A 20531-nucleotide genomic window follows, 5' to 3' on the forward strand; every position below is an offset into this window, starting at 1 on the left:
TAACTCAAGGAACCTGTAAGGAAGGCCCAAATCCTGATCGATAAAAACGACTCCAGCGATCAATAAAAAGTGCCCCGGTTTCAAGAACAGCACATGAAAATATGGATGGGAGTGTCGAGTTACATCATTTATAATGGAAAATCACAAAGTAAAACATATCAAATACAACCCCATTGGCAAACATCTATATAAAAAATTGGAACTTCCCCTATAGTTTATTACCCCATTGGTCAGGCATTTCTAAATAAAACCCCTTACAAGGCAACCTAAATGTACAGTCAGCAGAAAATGCTGTTATGTTATTGGTCCACTACATGCACGCATTTTGTTTCAACAATAGACTCTCCTTATTGGTCAAGTTAACTTTGGCATATTTGTGATGTGCATACCCCCCGACCGGACTCAATCAGGGAGCAAATGTGAACAAGGCAACCCTGTCCGGTAATACAATGGCTTCCTCACGGGACCAGATGATTTGGCATCCCCAGATGGCCCCTTCGACCTTGCAGCTGTACATTGTGGTATCACCTGGTACTACTCCCATCTTAGATCACATTACTTCCCCAGTACGCCTCCTACCTTATCTCCCTTTGGAACCCGGTGCTTTATAAAGAAATGCATGAAGGCAACGCACTTGGGGATGAATTTCTCATATTTCTTTACTCTATTTGCTCAGATACTTGCAGTTCTAATGGATGGGCTATTTCTCAATTGGGGTAGTGTTTCTCTAAACCTTGCTTGACACATTGGTTAATACCAACACCATGCTCTATTCTCATGAGATTCTTCCTTCACAGTGGCAGCACTAATCTAATCATCATAAACTAACATTCCGTTGTCAGCTTCGGTGACTGGTTTGGCCTGGCAAAATTACATGCTATCTGTGCTGGGTGTCTCCCTTTCCTCCATAACCTTTGCTGTCTGCACACTCGCTGGGGGAAGGATGCATGTACTCTAACTAAATGGACAGAGCCAAAGTTCCAGAAACGGCACAATTTTATAACTACTAGAAGCTGCAATTTGTAATGAGGCCTGATCCAAAAATGGTGGAACTCTTGCTCATGCAGCACACAACCCTCATGCTACTGTAGCACCATCCATATCCTATTTCACTGGTGGACAAGTTAACTACCTTTTCACCTGCTACCACATGCTTCCCTGGATATAAACTAAAACAGCATCTTCTAAGATTTCCTTAATGCAACCAAAGCGGAACATCAATCACTACTAATAGCTCAAAAACCTATTAACCACACTCTGGCTCTAACCTCTGCATCTAATAAGCAACGTTATTACATTGTTGCTACTTCTTTCAACATGTAAGACTCTGTGATGTTCTCCAAAGTGTGTCAATGCTAACTACAAATAGCATGTTTGCAGACCTGCCAAATGAAAACAGTAAAATACTGACACTAAATGACCAGCTCTTCTTACTAATAAAATTTACACAGCCTAAACCTCTTTCCATGGTAGGGATGTTGCACTTGCATCCAAACACTCCCTCCCTTAGTTAATTAATTAATTAACAAATGTGACTTCCCACGCACTGTAGTAATCATCCTTGTGCACCCACAACTTGGACACATGGCATAAGCTTTCTCCCTGCTGGGCATATTCATCTGGGGTATAGGTCATGAGGCAACATCCCCGTCACCTGCAACATCTACCCAGTGCTCTACATAGTACTTTGTGCCCGTTGAGGGTTGAGGCGGTGTCTCCGGGGGACCAACTGGATGTTCTACCATTACTATTTTGTGCTCTATTTCACCATTCAATTTTTCTGTCTTTGTGTGCACGCGTTTTAAAGGGGAATAGCTTTACCGGTTGTGAGGATCAGGGTCATCATCATAGCTCCTTTGGGTATCACTTTGGAGGACAACAATGGGAACTAACACTTTTATGGCTTGGCCAAACCAGGAAGGAGCCCATGAAAATAACACTTCCTGCCAATCTTGTTCTCCCACCCCAGCTTCCGTCTCCTTAGCAAATTGTGCAGAGCCCCTATGGCATGGGTCAGGGACTTGTTGTCAGAGACATTGGGTGGGGGGTAGCTACAACAGGAGCTCCATATTTTCTTTCAGGCTACCTCCTCCATGTCAGCGAGGAGGTCGAGGATATACCTATTCTGGAGTGTCAACAATCATATGGCTCTAAACTCCTCTCTGATTGAGCTGAGGCCATGCTCAATTTTTTTGGCGATCTCAATCAATTCCCATAATGTTATAAGCAGCCATTTTGCATTTACTGCAGCCTGGATGCATGGAACGAGCAGGGAAGCAAAGACAGCCTCTGTTTTTGTGAACAGACAGTATTGGGCCAGTATTTCTTTAATCCTATCAGCAGAGTCTTTGGAGAAATTGTTTGAACATTTATAGCGAGAGGTGTTCACATATCGACAGGCACACTGGTGGGAAGGGGGTGTAGTTGTAACTGGGGATGGTGGTGGCATATTTATGATGGTGAATTGGGCATTGGGCACAATAAGGGCAGTGGAATGTAAGGTTGACAGGGAACACACCCCTTTCCAGGAGGGCTAAAAGGGGTAGACATGCAGAGCTCCAGCATATCCATTAGATGTCCATGAGTGCTGCCGTTCCACCAGTCAAGTCTGGAATATATAATGTCTTATTGCAGGGTTCCTTGGTGCCAACCGGCACAGTGCCATTGCCTGTGAAACACATGGAAAAGCGTGTAAGTATCTGTACTTTAGCAGGGTTTTCATCCATCTTTATCCACATCAGCTTCGATAGGTATCCATTCCATACATGTGAGGAAAAAGGGGTGTTGGCCTTGAAAAGCCATGTAAAAGGAGTGTTTGGCGCAAAAAGGGGTTGCAAACTACAAATCCCATGATCCTTTGCATGGCTAGATGGAAGGTAGTTGCAGCCAACTGCTATTTAAGAACCTCCTAAGCCTGTGCTGCCTTTTGGTGATTGATGCTGTGGCAGGCACGGGCCGGAGGAAGCTGCATGCGGAGATGCCGGTGGAGGTTTCCTTCTCATCTAGGCTCTCTGGCAGAGCGATGAATTATTGGATTGTGGGCCCGGCGATGAAAAGCTGCTTATTTTAGCAGCGCACCACATGTCACAGAGAAAAGGAGCAGGAGCACGGTGGTAGACTGTACAACGTGGGATACTCATTGCTTGGGGAGGTGCCGGTGTGCCCCCTGCACCTCCAGGCCTCAGATAGTGCTTTAATGGAATGCATGTAGTACCAAGCATGTATTTTGTTTCTGTTTGGTGCCGTTCACACCGCTTGAAAAACTCACTGATTAGCATTTCACTACGGTGGGCACGTGTGTTCAGAGCGCACATAGTGTCTTCCCCCAAGCCTACAAACTCATGTTGGGCAGGCCCATTATTCCTGTGGAACCAAAACACACTCACAGCATGAGTTTGGAACCTTTACACAGTGTGCAGTAACACTGTTTGTTTGTACGGTGCATGTTTCTATTGGGGCTTTTTACAATCATGTGAAGTAACGCTGTGTTTGTTTATATCGCTCATGTGTCTATCGAGCTTTTACATGGTGTGAAGTAATGCTGTGTTCATTTATACTGCTCATGTGTATTTTCACGTTTCATATTGCAGTCATTCCAGTGCAAGTCAAATGTTATGTGTAGAGCTGTTTCAGGTGCCTCATTTAAGAAGGGAGGCACATTTCATAGGCAGTGCTAAATAAGAAGTACAGTGACAACATGTCTGTTCATTTATGTATGTTGTGTCATCGAATCATTGTTTCATTTCATGCTACATGTGCTTGCTGGTAGATCTCTAGAAGCAAGAGCAAGGAGTCAGTACTCTATTTAAGAAGGGTACTTATCTCTTGGAATATTTGGTGGTCAGGCAAGATTGGTTACATGTTTGTTTATGTAGGTACACCCAATACCTTTTTCCACCCCCTACCTATCCACAACCCTGGGTTTGGTTTCTAAGGGTGGATCCAGAATTTAAACCTTTGTCGCTTTGTGTGGTCTTGCTTCCAAATCTAATGCAATGATTGTGTCTGGGATATGTTCCTGGAGTATAGCCGGCCTGAACAGAAACTCTGCGGGTACACACAGCATCCTTTCCTATATTCCTGGCTGCCTTCCTAACAAGACTGTCACCCTGTAAAGAAACAAAATCTGGATGTAAGAGCACTCCTTTTGTAGAACTGCTGCTGTAAAGCACTCATCTGATCACGGCAGCTGTAGCATTATATATGCCTGGTGTTGAGCAAACTATGCCTACCTCAGTAAATACAATGGTCACATTTAATTTACTTAGGAGGTCCTAGCCCAAAAGGTTTATTGGGTCATCATTTTTATACAATAATGGAGCTGACACCTCCTGTGTGCCTACTATGATGGGTCAATTTTCTGTGAAAGGAAGCAACATAATTTCCCCCAGAGAATCCCTACATGTCCATTTTCTTACAAAAAAAGGGAAATCTTCCTTCCCTAATGCAGGACTGTGTAGCCCATGTGTCAACCATACATGTAAATGTTTAATTTACTATCTGCACTCCTATATGGGATTCCTCACCCAGGTTTGTAGTGACTGACAGAACTGGGCATGTCAGAGCTCTCTATGGGCTGTCCTATTGGTAGGTGTGCATTCCCACAAGTGGAATGGGGTTGCTTCCTAAAATGCTTGCTCTGGTGTATTGCATCACTGTACCTTGCGGCAAAGTATAATTATCCCATGGCTGTGTAGGGGTCTACAGAGGTGGCTGCTGCACATATGACTGTGTGAAGTTCGGTCCTTGGTATTGAATTAGCTGCATAGGTTTGGGTACTGAAACTGCTGCTGTTGTGATATGCTTTGGGTTGGGGTGTTATGGGACCTGGGCCGCATGGAGTAAATTGGGGCACCCTCTTCGATCGGGGTGATACATGAGCACACACGCTGGTACACTAGGGTTGGTGTGGGGGGTCATATGAATAGGGTGCTCTGCTTCAGCATTCTCCCACAAAAATGTCCAATCTTCCCACAGGACAAACACTTTCCTCCAAACCTGGGACTCACCCCTCCAAAGTCACCCCTCTACCTCTCTGAAAGACTCCTCTTCCCTTCTGGAAACCTCAGATTTACATTCTGTTATCTGTATACCCATCGGACAATTTCTGCTCCTTTCTCGGGTTGGGCTGTCCTTCTGTGGTGCTAGTAATCACAGCTCCATCCACGCACAATTTTGCTAACTTCTTCTGAACCCGTTTTGCCTCTGCCCTTTACGCTTGCTCCACTATCTCCTTCTCTTCTTATCTTCTACAATGGGGTTCTACATTTGCCTGTATTTCATCCCATCCGTTCGATTCGATACTGACCATCTTATCTAAATCATTCTTCACTTCCATAGGGAACCCCTTACGTAACATGTGATAGACTATAGCTATATTCTTGTCCCAAGCTTCTCCTGTCTCGGCTCACCAGATCTCCTGAATCTGATTAATATACAGTGCAGGGTAGTCATCTGCCTTCATGGTATGGGCCATGATCAAATTTATGTGAGGTGTGTCTGGGTATGCTAACCTCAATGCTTTCCATAGGTGTATGTGACAGTTGTTAAATGGGGCTCCATCATGTATATCACTGTTCATCTGTACCCCTGATTACCCTGCCATCCTCTTTATTCCATCTGCCTGTTCCCCCAACAGCACTGCAAACAAACTCTTCATGTCCCCTACAGCTAACATGATTCCTGCTGTCTGCTTTTCTAGTGCATATATCCACTTGCCTGCCCCCACTGTGTGTGAGGGTAGTCAATTCATTAAGTTGTACCGATCCATGTACAACTACAACCACGGCACATAGCGTGTTCTCCCTGGTCCCTTCTGCAAAAGCAGGAATGGTGCCCTTTCTTCATAATCTTTGGCGTTCTTCTTACGCTTTTACCTTTTGTTAGGGCCTTTTGGCCCTGACTTGTTCTAAGCCTCAGGCCCCATGATAGCCCTTGCTTCTGTCCTGCTCCTTGATCTTCCACTTGTTCCTCATATGTCACCCACTCATCTTCTGTGACCTCCACTTCCCTGTTGGTACCTACCGAGTCATAATCTACACTATTGGCATGGGTGCCTCCCTGCAATGAAGCATCTGGGTTCCTCCCTCCTGAATTGGAGTGTTCCTTATTTGCCCCTACCTGGATATCTCTATTGACCCTGCTGTCTATTTCAAAAAGGATCTCACCTGCCCTCCACTGATCGGTGCCAATTGCCATGTTCTGCCAATCCATTTTCCCTTTCGTCACTTGCGCTAGCTCCTCCTCTGTTTTCTTCAGCACCGTTTCTAATTCTCTCTGTGCCTTATTCTCAGCTTCCATAATGAATGGGTCTTGTGTTGCATTGGTACGCTCCACTGGGGTTTATTGCATGGGCTCGGTTGGGGGTGCATACTGCAGGTTGGTGTATCATGTGGCAGGCTGTAGAGGTAAGCACCCATAAGGAGGCGGGCCATGGGGTTGCTTGCGTGGGGTGTACTGGCTCTGTTCTCTCTGTGCTATTTTCAAGGGTGTTCCCTAAATCTTCAAATATTTTCCACATTTTGAGTATACTCTGCCTGCTCTTTAACTTTTGTATTTTGATGCCAAATACATATACATAATTTCAAGGCCTGCTTTGTCGTTAGTGCTCTCCTCGGGCCAACATTTAAACATCCTTCATGTGTGACCTGAACCCATTTGCGATGATACTGCATGATTTTCCTCCCTGTACCATGGCAGAACCACACACATTTGTTCTAATGGAGTACCCCTACTTCTCCTGAATTCCAACCTCATTTTTCAACCCTAGGTTTACTAATCACTGTTCCAGTGGTGTCTTCCGAAATCCCCCCCAATGCTTCAACAAAATAACTCCCCCGTTCCCACACCCACAATCCAAACCCCACCTCCATCATACCATTTCTACTCACGCACTCATCACATCAAAACCCTATCCACACAACTGGGCAACCAACGCTCCCACTTTTATATATAAAAATATTAACAAAATCATCAATAAAACACAACTATTTACACAATGGTGTAGATCCTTCCTCTGTCTTCTTTCTCTTTAGATGATGGAACGCAACCTTACTTATACCCCTTCCAATGTAGGACAGATGGATAACAGGTCTGCTATATACGGGACCATCACCTTAATTACAGCACTGTCTTTCCTTGTCTAAGCAGAGATATCCCACTTCTCATTTATCACTATTACACTACTATGACATCATCTTTGCCTGCAACAGGAGAGATTCACTTCTCTACTACTCAAGAAACATATTTAATATCACCAATAAGTCTTTCCTCTTTTTCGAGGAGATTCTCCTACACTTTCTTTACACTCTCCTACACACCCAAGCTACAATTATCACTCCCCTTTGTTTTTCCCACAAGGGTGCACTCATGTTCTAAGCGTTCTTCCGAGCTCCTTTGATGCAGTGTTCTCCTCCAATTGCCTGCTCTGCCGGGCCCAGTGCCACAGTCCAGGGAGCAGGCAGGCCTTCTGCAAACACAGCACCTGCGGACCTCCTCAGAGTGTGCACATGCACTTTAAAGTTGCAAATCTAGTGCATGAGTGTCTTTATGGAAAGGCCCCAGTGTACTTGAAGACCCGTATCACCCAATACACACCTTCTTGCATTCTCTGTTCTACTAATCTAGGAACGATTGACAAGAACAAGTTCAAAAGAGCGTGAGGCCTGGGGAGGGCTTTCCTTACGTGAGCCACGCTGGGGTGGAACTCTCTCCCTACCACTCACCGGTTGGACCGAAATGTGAAATCTTTAAGGGGCTGCGCTGAAAACCTTTCTCTTCAATTAAACTGCAGGCTCACAGTCAGGGATGTTGTAGCCACCCTAGACCTAAACTGATAATACCACGTCCTGTCTTACGGTCCATCCACTGAGTTCATGTTATGCACAGATGTCTGTGGGTAAACGGTGCAGTATGAGCAAATAAATAAATAAATAAATAAATAGTAAAACCCAGGATGCATGGCATGGAAGCCCCAGCTTCACTGAGGACCTGGAATCATGTAAGGTCACCAAATGTGTAAGAGAACCCCAAAACCTTATCGATAAAAACGACCCCAAAGGGATCAAATAAAACTGCACTGGTTGCCAGAAGAACAAAGTTTTATTACATTCAAATACACCGGGTATGTCAGTCAGTCCTGTAACACAGCAAACTGAACTGAAGCTCGACATGCCAATGTCGAATTACATCTTTAATAGTGGAAAATTACAAAGTAAAACATATCAGATACAACCACAATCTGGCATCCCCATTGGCTAACACCTTAACAAAAATATAAACATTCCCTAGAGTGCATTAACCCATTGGTCAGGTAGATCTAAATACAATTCCTTACAAGATGACCTAATTGTACAGTCAGCAGAAAACTCTTTGATGTGTTTGGTCCACTACATTCAGGTACTTTGTTGCAACAATGCACTCTCCTCATTATTCAAGGTACCTTTGTCCTACTCGTGATGCGCATACCACTGACAGTACACAATCAGGGAGTGAATGGGAACGAGGTCAACCCTGTCCGGTAATACAATGGCTTTCTCATGAGATCAGACAATCTGGCCTCCCCAGATGGCCCCTTAGACTTTGCAGCTGTACATTTTGGCATCACCTCTTGTTACTCCTCTCGACAGCATTAATCTAATCATCATAAACTAACATTCCGTTCTCAGCTCCTGTGAGCGGCTCGGCCTTTGCACAATTAGCTGCTATATGCACTGCATGTTTCCCTTTCCTCCATAACCTTGGCTGTCTGCACACTCGCTAGGGGAAGGATGCTTAATCTCTAATTAAATGGACAGAGCAAAAGCTCAGATATCGACATCATTCTCTAACTACCAGAATCTGCAATTTGTAACACGGCCTGATCCAAAATGGAGGGACTCTTGCTCACGTGGCACACAACCCTCATGTTACTACAGCACAACCCTTAACGTTTCTCACTGCTGGAGACTTCAACTACCTTTTCACCTGCCGTCACATGCTTCCCTTATTATAAACTCAAACATAATATTCTAAGATCTCCTTAATGCAAGCAAAGTGCAAAATCAATCACTGCTTCTAGCTACACAACATAGTAACCACACCCTAACTCTAACCTCTACATCTAATAAGCAACGTTATTACCTTGTTACTCCCTCTTTCAACATGTAAGGCTCTGTGATGTTAGCTAAAATGTGTCAATGCTAATCAGAAATAACACGTGTGCAGAACTGCCAAATCAAAACAGCAAAATAATGACACTAAATGACCGGCTCTTCTTACTAATAAAATGTACACAGCCTACACCTCTTTCTGTGGTTGGGACGTTCCACTTGCATCCCAATATCCTCAACACTCAAAATTGGACACAAGCTCCTGCTTTTCAAGAAACCAACACTGGACCCTGGCGACCTCAGCAATTATCACCCCTACATCCATCTTCCATACTTAGGTAATATCCTTGAGTAAGCAGCATCCATGCAACTCCTCAAACACATTGAAGTCAACATCCTGCTTTAGTCCAACCAGTCTGGCTTCAGACACAGACCCAGCACTGAAACAGTTCCCATCAAGGTAATAGAATATGCCCTTAACATACGTGATGATCTTCATCCTTGCCTCCTGGTTCTCTTTGACCATTTAGTAGCATTCAACACAGTAAACCACCAGGCACACTCTGACATTCCACATTGCTGCATAGGGATCAGTGAGATCATCCTCAGTTGATTCAAATCCTACCTTGGTATCCACCAACTCTAACCATCCCATGTGGAGGCCTGCAAAAATCCATCATCTCCCCTGTGATCGTCATGGAGCTGCTCCAAACCCTACTAGCTTCAATATACACATACACCAATATGCAGATGAAAACGCAGCTCTACCTTAAGATACCATCAATCAAAAATATCCACAGGCTCAAGGTCTGCCTCGTATTGATCCACTCCTGGAAGTCCAATGCTTACCTGAAGCACAGCCCCTCCATGACCAAATTCCTACTGTCGATCAACAATACCAAACACCCTGACATGCAGACCTAGTACACTGCCATGAACCACAATAGCTCCACACCCCAGCTGGCCATCTGCAGCAAGTGTGTTGGGTTTGAAATAGACAGAAACCTCTACTTCAAACAGCACATAGCAAGAAAGACACAAAAGGATCACTACACACTTTCTCTTCTGCAGACAATCAAGCCCTTACTTCCAGAAAGCAACTTCACCTCTGCTGTCCAAGCCTTGTTCCCATTCCACCTGGATTGCAGCAATGCCCTTTTGGAAGGACTTCCTGTGACTGCCCTGGCAACCCTGAGATGTGTCCTACATGCTGCAAAATGAATCATGAAAGGACTCCAGAAATGTTACCACATCACCCTGGCACTCATCGAACTGCAATGGCTCCTGCTGCAAGCACATATCTTCAAATCCTGCTGCACCATCTACAAGGCTGTCATCCTGAAGTTCCCAACATACCTCACTGAGAAATTCAGCATCTCTGGAGGCTTTCAATCCCCCACAAGTAAGAATTGAATTTGGAACCTCCTCCCTGTCAACACCAGACTACATTTCAGGAAGGAGCTCAAGATCCTCCTCTTCAAGAAATGGACCCTCCCTTACACCAAGTTTCAAACAACTTCCACTCTCTACCAAACCTAAGACTGAGTGATCTGCTCCAATCTATTTCCTCCTCTGGTTGCTTGTGGACCCCTTGCTGCTGAATGTCCTCCACTCCCCATGTCCTGTTATTAGCACCCCACACCATTGCATATCTGCTTTCCTCACTGTGTTCTTCCCCCCATGATTTGTAAAGTGCTCCGTTGCTTCCAGAAGCAAGGTCTGCGCTCTGTAAATACCCTAATAATAACTAGCTGAGGCAGATGTAGAACAAATAAAAACATTGTGGAAGTTGGAGGCATTGCATTATTCGGTGAATGGTGCAAAGCTTCCCACAGGAAACAATATGATGACAAACTTCTCCTTTATATAAAATGTGCTAGAAGATATTGGCTCTCCAAATGTATCACCTTAGGAGTCTGACAAGAAGTCTTGGGACTATGCTTGAAGTAATGACTATGCAGTTTTTATTTTGGATGACATTTTATTGTTATCGGCTAGTCCTCCAATCAAACAATCATAACTTAGGGATAGATGGCATTCCGGTGGATTCCTTCTAGAAGTGATTGGACTTTTGGGTCCCATTAAATTTGATGGTAATGAATGACCATTACTAGATCGAAAGCCAACCCTCTATGTGAACAGTATTAGTCCCCATCTTTAAGCGTGATGACAGAAACCTTCTGCACTGTAAACTATGTCCATGATTGAGTTGTCCTCTGAATTATTTGGGAAATAGCTATATTGTAGGATCTGAAAGTGGCAGTAGTATACCACTGTTTCATATATCACATATCAATGGTTCAAATAAGGCTTAGGCTATTTATTCAGATCCTTAATACATCTCATTTCAAGCTCGGGAGGATAGCTCAGGGGGCAACAGGCTCACCTTGGAAGCAAGACGACATGGAGCAACACAGGTTAGATCACCGGGTCCACGCTTAGAAACGTCTGGGTATTATGAGCATTATAAATAACCTATCATATCAAGCAAGTATGTATAGGCTACCCATTATTCCTCCCCTCCCCCATATGGACCTCTCCATGGCATTTAATTTCATAAACAGATGAATCTATATAATACCTTGGTGGATCATAGTCTCTCCAAGTCAATACTGGGTCTCTTGCTAACCCTTCTGCCCTGCCTGAGAATGACACTGCTATTTAAAGGTTTGACTCTGAAGCAGAGTCTACATCAGTTTTTGTGATTAATCATGGTGTTCGGTAGGGGTGTGTTCCAGCCTCGTTCCTTTTTATTTTGCATATTAATTAAGTACATCCCTATTATTGGTCATGAAAGACACCCCTCACATAGCTGCCAGGTTTGTCTTATGTTGATAAGTGAGGATTAATGGCACAAGTCTCTGGGGTCCAGATCACATATGTCAAACAATATGTCTGAGAAGTTAAGCAGTAAACTGGAATAAGTTGACAATAATGATAATGTTAAATGTTAAAGGTAGTTATACCGCGCACCATCACCAATGGATTTGGTACCCAGGCGCTCAGGTGGATCTGTAAAACAAGAAGGTGGGCAGGTTCTGTTAGTCAGGTGAAGAAGGAGTAGGAAAGTTAGAGAAGCGGTGTGCTGTTGGTGGCTTCAGTTTGGTTTCCACTGTGCACTGAGCTTTGGTGTGAGTATCGGACCGATGCAAGAACTTGTGTGCTGTTTGTGCAGTTTATGTGTTGTTTGTTTGTTGTTGTTGTGGTGTGGTGAAGTGTGCGCGGTTTCCTGGGCGAGAAATGGTTGGGTGGATTTTTGGGTGAATTAGGTATGCAGAGATTTGAGTTTGGGTTAGTGGGTTATATATCCTAGTCCTTGCCAATCTTATTGTATTTATCTAGCATTCCTGTAATTAAGCTTAATTGCCACTTTCCTTTCTTGTCCATCTAATTGTTGTGAATGATGGCATGGCGCGTTCCCTGCTGTGTTGAATTTGAACTTATTGTAATGGGACGGGGTGTGTCTAGTCCCTCCTCTCTGGTATTGGTGCTCTAGATTAGTAATCCCCTACTCCCTTGCTATCTATTTCCGTCGGTGGTCTGTTGGTGCTTGTGTGTAATTTGGAGGCCAGGATGCTATTGATAAATCGTCATTGTCCTTTCGTAATGGTCTAGCTGTGTATTCAATCTTTAGGTTCGTCCTATCATAACTATCTCTCAGTTGGTAAATTTGGTATGTCATAGAATGTCTTCCTTACATTCTGTTTGTAGTTGATTGCTTATTGGGATCCAGGATCCGTTTCTTCACTCAACATCGTTTCAGCTATGTATATGCCCCTGTGGGCATTCTTATAGTTATTTCATGAATAGCCTGGATTTGAGGAGTTTTTCAATAGTTGGTGATTTCTTGTGTTACGAATGTTCTTTGGTAAGTTGTCCCAAGTTTTTGGGGCAAAGCGGAGAGAAAGAAGATCCACTGAGTTTTCTTTTGTTGTGTGGTTTCGGTTCCAAGCGGATGTTGTTACTTGATCCGAGCATCCTTGTTGGGTGATGTAGGCTTAATTTGTCTCTCAGGAACTCTGTGCCTTAGTTGTGGATTGCTCTGTGCGTGATGCACATTGATTTAAACTTGATTCGCTGTTTTATTGGTAGCCAATGTAATGTTTTTAGCACTGGTGTGATGTGTTCTCTTCGGGGTAGTTTGAGGAGCAATCTGGCCACCGTATTTTGTATGCATTGTAGTTTTATCAGAAGTTGTTCAGGCATACCCAGGTAAAGGCTATTGGCGTTATCTGCTCTGTACATCACGAGAGCGATTACAGTAAATGTTTTGTTGGCGAATGACAGGAATGCTAGGATCCTTTTTACTGCAGGAGAAAGAAGCATTTCTTGAGTAGAGCATTTACTTATGACTCTAGATTAAGTTTGTTGTCCATCATGACGCCCAGAAGTCGCCGATGGGGCTAGAGTTGTACCGAGTTCCCTTGGCCAAGGGATGTAGTGGTTGTCTCCTCTGTTTTTTGTGATGATCATTATTGTGATGATCATTATTTCTGTTCTGCCTGGGTTCAGTTTGAGGTAGTTCATCCAGTTGTATATTTCACAAAGGCAGTTCTCTAATTTTGTGTTTTCTTCTTGCGTGTTTTGTATTTTGTAGACTGTGTATCGTCAGCGTAGTTGTAGCAAGCTAGGCCATGTGTTTTGATGATCTTGATTAGTTGAGACAGGTAGATGTTGAATTATATTGGGTAGACAAAAGATCCTTGTCGTAGTCCCCATGTGGATTCTCTTGGGTTGGATTTGAAAGGTTTCATCCATACTGTCTCTGTTCTGTTTGTTAGGAAGGATTTGATCCACAGTAGGTTTTTCTTTTCCTTTTAATTTTCCCGTTTGCTTGGACGCATTTGAAGTTATCAGGCAGGCAGTTGTTGAGGGTGATCTTGTAATTGTCATCTAGCCATGTTTCAGTTACAAATAAGATGTCAATACCTCCATCACATAAGAGGTCATAGATTTTGGTGGCCTGTTTGGACATTGACTAGATTTCAATGAATCTTTTTGGTGTGGTTTTGTTTATTTGTGATTCCTTGTTTTGGCTTGTGGTTGTTCAATCAGGGTGCTTCTGTATTAATGTTGATTGGATGAAGATCAGCAAAGGCTGCTTCTTCATTGAAGCGGTCTGCTAGATTGATAGTTGGGCTGTTCAATCGTGGTGCTTCTCTATTGATGCCAATTGGTTGAAGATCATTGAAGGCTGCTTCTTCATAGAATCGGTCTGTTAGATTAGTGGTTGGGTTGTTGACTACTAGAGCTTCGTCGTCTTGTATGGTATGTTGTGGTTATCGATAGTGCCATGTATTGTATTAAGTGAGGGGGTTGATATCTTCCCAATGTCCTCTTGGGTACAGCCGTCTTTTTTTTTCAGCTGTTTGGGGGGATTCTTTGCTTGTTTTGAGATGTCAGTGTTGTTGAGCTATCGAGGCCCTGTGGTTGTCGCGAGGTACAGTATAAGTTATAAAGATTTTTCTCTTACAATGTTTGTTCTATTGATAGCGGTATTTGGTAGGCTGTGTTCTGCCTTCAAGGCCACTTATAGTGGGTGCAGTTGAATTTGAGTGTCCGTATTAGTTGTTCTATGTTGCTGATCTCTTTGTCAGCGTCCATTTCTGTATCGGGGCATTTTCAATCCTTAGTGGCGAGAATTGGTCTTGGTGCAGAGTGTACAGAACAATTGGCCGCCTGGCATGTCTTTATTGTCCAAGGGCAGTGTTGATGTTTCCACTTATGTTGCTATGCCTGGGTGCTATCGAATGCGGTCTGTCCCTTCCATCGGGAGGTTAGGTGTTTTTATCCTATGGGAGCACTGGCCAGTGGAATGGGGGAGTACTCAGAGTGGGGCATGTGGTTCGGCTATTAGGGGCTATGGGGAGGGGTTAGCAGGGTAGTGGTTGAAAGAGATTACTAGCTGTGGAGGCTTCTGATTGTCGGGTGCCCTAGGACTCAATAAGGTAGGTATTGATGGAGTGCCCAGAGGTTTGGAATGACAAGATAGTGGGAGCCTAAATTTCACTGATATTATAATAGAGAATATCACACAGTACTTAATACCTCGATTTGAGAGACCTAGATGGCGAGAGAGAGGCCCGGGTTTCAAACAGTCGCAGGTAGTAATTAGAGTAGCTAGATTTGAGACACATTGATAATGGGAGAAAGGCCTAGGCTTCAAAGGGTGGCAGGCAGTAGTTGAATACCTAGATCTGAGGCACCCAGACAACGTGAGAAGGCATAGGCTTCAGAAGGTGGCAGGCATTATTCAGGACATCTAGAAGTAAGGCTCCTGGAGAGCGGGAGTGAGGCCTAGGCTTCAGACTGTAGGAGGCGGCGCAGGTTAGTATTCACAGTGCCATCTCAGTGTAATATGAACAATTCTCTAGGGTGCGACTCAGGTTAGCAATCACAATACTATCACAGTGCGGTGCAGGCTAACATTCACAATACTATCACAGTGTGGAGAAGGCTAACATTCACAATATTATCACAGTGTGGTACTTTCTAGATGTGATTCAAGTCAATATGAATAATTCTCTAGGATGCGATACAGGCTAATGTTATGTTATGTTATGTTATATAAACTTGTAAAGTGCACGGTTGCCCAGAGGCATCATGGCGCTGGTGTGGAAGCTGCAAGCTCAGGGAACACAATAAGGGCAGAAAGCTAGAACAGAGTGGTCTTCAGAGCTTTCCTGAAAGCCAGATGATTAGCAGAGGATTTAAGTGGTAATGGAAGGCTAATATTCACAGTACTATCACAGTGTGGAGTTTTCTAAATATAATTCAAGTCAATATGAACAATTCTATAGGGTTTGACGCAGGCTTCCCACATGTTATACCCAGAGTTTGGTGAACTTAATAAACACTAAACACCAAAGTATGACCGTTTATTTTTTTTACGCTTGAGTGGGTGGTGGGTAATGCTCCAACCATGAGACCATAGCTATCGAAAAAGGCCAGTGCCACTGTCCCGTCACACCATGAGCCCATGCTCGCCTAGCTTTGTGTGCAGATTTGTGTGGATAGCTAGAGCATTATTATCTGTTACCTATAGCATGCTGCACAATTTTCCCTTGGCAAAACATCTTGAAAGCAACTTTATATTAACATTTTACAGTCAGGTAACTTGTTGCAACAATGGATTGTTCTTATTGGTCATCACAACTTCAGGCAACTCGTGATGTGCATGCCCCTGATAGGACCCAATCAGATAGAGCATGTGAACAGGGAAGTCAACTCCTTGTGGCAATACAATGGGCACAATACTTCTTTCCCATGAGACCAGACAACTTGGCAATGCCGACCCTGCAGCTGTACCTTTTGGAAACACCTCTTGCGACTCCGATCTTGAAACATGTTGCTTTGCTAGCATGCATCCTTTTCTATCTCCCTTGGGAACTAGGTGTCTTATAAAAAAGGAATCTGAGGCACAGCACTTGGGGAATGAGTTCTGATGCCTGTGCTCTATTCGATGTGTGTGTTGCAGTTCCAATGTTTCTGCTTTTTCACAATGGAGGCAGTATACCCCTAACGTATTTTCATGCCTTGGCAATGCCTGGACCCTAGACCTTGTTCTCATTAAGATTTATCTTCACAGCTGCACCACTAATCTATCATCTGTAACAAAAATGTTAAAAGGAGTTGCAATACCAGCCCCTGTTAGCTGCTAGGCTACACAACCATAGCCAATCTCTTCAACCACCCACCAGGGACCTTGGCATTCTGATCGCTTGCTGGGGTAAAGTAAGAATGAAATCTAATAAAATGAACAGAACAGAAGTGCCTAGAAATGGCCTAATATTGAAGCTAACAGAAGCTGCAACCTCTAACAGGGCCTAATCCAAAAATTCAAAACTCTTGCTAACAAAGCCTACAGCCTTAGGTTACTGAACATCAACATATATCCTACCAAATGGTTATACTATGTGGCACTCCAGCCACCCTTTCACCAACCAACAAAAGGGTTCCCTAGTAAAAAAGCAGCATTTTCTGTGTTCTTCTAAATGCAACCAAAACACAACTTTATTCACAAATGGTTGGCTACAAAAGCGCTTAAAATATCCTTTGCCTAAACTCTAAATACAATGAACAATATTGTTGCTACTCCTTTTCTTATCGTATAGTGCTCTCTAAAATGTGTTAAAGCTGGCTTCAAATAGCACATGTGCAGAAACTAAATAACAACAATGCTGACACTAAATGACCTGCTCTCCTTACTAACAGAACTTACACAGTGTGAACCACCTCCCATGGTTGGGACATTGCACTTGCATCCAAACATTTCCCCCTTTAGTCAAGTCATTACCTAATCTTGCTTCCCTCTCCCTGTCAAAATCATCCTTGGGCATCCACACCTTACACACATCACATAAGCTTCCTCAGAGTTGTGCATATTCTTCTGGGAGTACATGTAATAAAGCAGCATCTCCCATCCCCTGCAGGATTTACCCAATGCTCTATAAAATTCACTGGATCAAGTGGAGTATAAGAAAGTGTGCCTGGGGACCAACTGGATGTTCTAACCTTACCATATTGTATTCAATCTCATCATTCCATTTGTCTGATTATCTGTGCACAGTTTCAAGCAAGATGTGCCCTCACCTGTTTTGAGGGTGAGGCACATCTAGGAAGGAAGCCAGGAAAACAGTGAATTCAGCCAATCCTGCTCCACCACCACACCTTTCTTCTCCACTGCCGCACAAACGTTAAGCAGGGCCCCAATGATGTGTGTAAGGGACCCATTATCAGAGTCATGGAGTGTTGTAAATGTGCAACATGAACTCCTGATTTTGGCATACACACCGCCCCCCATGGTGGTGAGAAGAGCTAATATATAAATCTGTTCTGCAGTGTCATTAGTCTTATCGCTCTTGCTCATCTCTAAAAGAATTGAGGCCGTGCTCAGTGTCATTTGCAATTTGTATGAGCTCCCAGCTGGTGATATGCAACCATTTAGAATTAGCAGTGGTCAGTTTTCCTGGAGCAAGCAGTGAAGTAAAACAATCTGCAAAAGAACCTATATTGTTGGGGATAGCTTTAAGCTTTTTGGTAGATTCCTCAGAGATATAGATGGAATGCTCATGGTGGCGGAGACCCATTGCTCGGCTAGCATGCTGGCGGGTAAAGAGCACAGGTGTGACTGGGGGGCACATTTGCTATGTTGAGATGGGCATCTAGCATAATTAAAACAGGGGAGTGTAGGGTAATTAGGCCACAAACCCCTCTCCAAAACGGTGGCAGCAGGAGATATGCAAAGGTCCCACAAGTCCAGAAAAAGTCCATAATTGCTGCAGTTCCTCCACTGAGGTCTGGAATCTTGAGTGTCCTGCTACAGTGTACACTGGTGTCTACAGGCACGCTGGCATTGCCCCTGAAAAACAAGGAGTATTGTGTAAGTATCTGCACTTTATTTGGATGTTCATATTGCTTTAGCCAGGTCATCCTCTTCACATATAACCCCCACACATCATAACATGTGTCATTGTTATGTGCTAGTACTTCTTCCAAATTCCCTACCAGTTCACCTGCTCTACACCTCATTAGTCCATTGCTCCAGTGATTGTTGTAGAACACAACACCTTCCATTTGTATTTGAGGTGTTCTTCAGCACTGCAACCGTTCCTGCCCATCAGTCTCAGAACATTCATTGTTGTCAGGTTGTAATATGGTTTATTGAACCCTGTATCCCAGAAGTAACCCACAAACACTACATAAGGCCATGTGGACTAAACATTGTGCTATTAGAGCTGGCATTTCTTTGGGAATGAACAATCTGGATGTGCCAGTTGCTTGGGGTATTAAAGAACAAATATAATATGATGAATGTGACTGCCCTCTTCCTGCCTCCCGCTTGTGAGTGACAGCCCTGAAATGATTCCCCTAATGCTTCAGCTGTTTAGGCGTGTCAGGGGCTCTGCATGCAGGTGTGAGTGGTGTGTGCAACCTCCTGCCCAACACTATTTTGTGAGGTTTTAAATGGTGGTCTTTTCCTGGTTGATTCCTAAGACTAAACAAAGCACTGGGATGGCAGTGTAACCAATTCTTCTGAAATGAATGCCACACTTTAGCTAAATATTGCTTTAAGAGACCGTTCAGACATTCTACATTTCTGTTGACTTCCTGGTGATAAACTGAGCTCAATTTATGCTTTAAGCCTAATAGGGAGGTCATTACTTTAAGGAGTGAGTTCATTGAAGAAGTGTGTCCTAGTGTCAGATTTCTGGACATCTCATATTTCCCAGTGAGGAAATACCTCATTCACCAAAAATGTAGCTGCTGATTTGGCATCAGGATGGACACATGGACCAGCTTCAAGACAACAATAGAATCAATTTGGAGCTCCTGGAAGGTTGCCCCAAGGTATTATTGCATGATTGTCCTACTTTACCCATGAGTACCAGATTGTTCTAGTTTGGCAAAATTACCATCTTTTATTTAATTTGGGTTTCTCTGCTGTTTTTTGCAGTTTGGCACCCAACTGTACATTTCAGCCCTCCTCACAGGCAATAGCTTCGACTCGTCCCATATTAATATTTTGGGAGTGTCCCTGATCCAAGCCTGACCTAAACGGATAAACAATGGCATCTCCTGATCTATCTTCAGTGACCCTTAATGTGCAGGGTTCAAATATCATGCACAAGACATTACTCCATAGATGCAGCCGTGGTGTTTCTCCAAGAAACCAACCATTTACCTAACTGTGATGCTGGAAATGCATTAGAGGGACAGGGACTCCATATCCTTGTCCCGTACTCCTGTTATCAGGTGTGTTCTGTGTTATTTTCTGCACAGGAGTCCATGTGGGACTCCTGGCAGTGTAGCTCTTCCTCTTTTTGATTGTGGTGAAGAGACCCTTGGGATACCCTTATGGCACCCATTGGTGGGGGTACAAACATGTACCCCTTGTGTATGTTTTTGGGCACCTGTGTATGGCCCAATGAGCAGGGTAAGGGCTGGTGACAACTCCATGCTGAATTTGACAGGTGCTCTGAGTATCCTCCATCTTGGGATACCCAGGCCCTGCCATTGGAATCAGTTGATTCCTGATATGAGACACGATGGCCCCTGTGGCCTTTTGCTTTCTATTGCCTTTGTTTTCCCAAAGTCCTGGGAAGCCCTGACTCTGTCCTTTCCCCTGACTCGTTGTGTGGTGGAAGTTTCATATATGGTATTGTGGGGAAGTCCAGGCCAGACTGGCTGGAGCCACCCAGTGACTGTATTTTGTTGGTACACCGTTGGGGGGGGACCTGGGTGAATGGAGTGTCTGACCAATATACATTTCATGTTATGGGTGTCTGGTTTCTGGTGTGTGACACAATGACTAGGACAGCCCTGCCTGAAACTGGTATGAATGTAGTGTAGAGTGCTGAATGAATGGGTGCTTGTCCCAATCCACATTCCTTGATGTGAGTGTCTGGATAGAGAAGAATGGCCTGAATGCACTGTGAGCCT

Source organism: Ambystoma mexicanum, chromosome 6q (assembly GCF_040938575.1).
Source record: "Ambystoma mexicanum isolate Mex_15411 chromosome 6q, UKY_AmexF1_1, whole genome shotgun sequence".
In the NCBI taxonomy this organism is placed as follows: Eukaryota; Metazoa; Chordata; class Amphibia; order Caudata; family Ambystomatidae; genus Ambystoma; species Ambystoma mexicanum.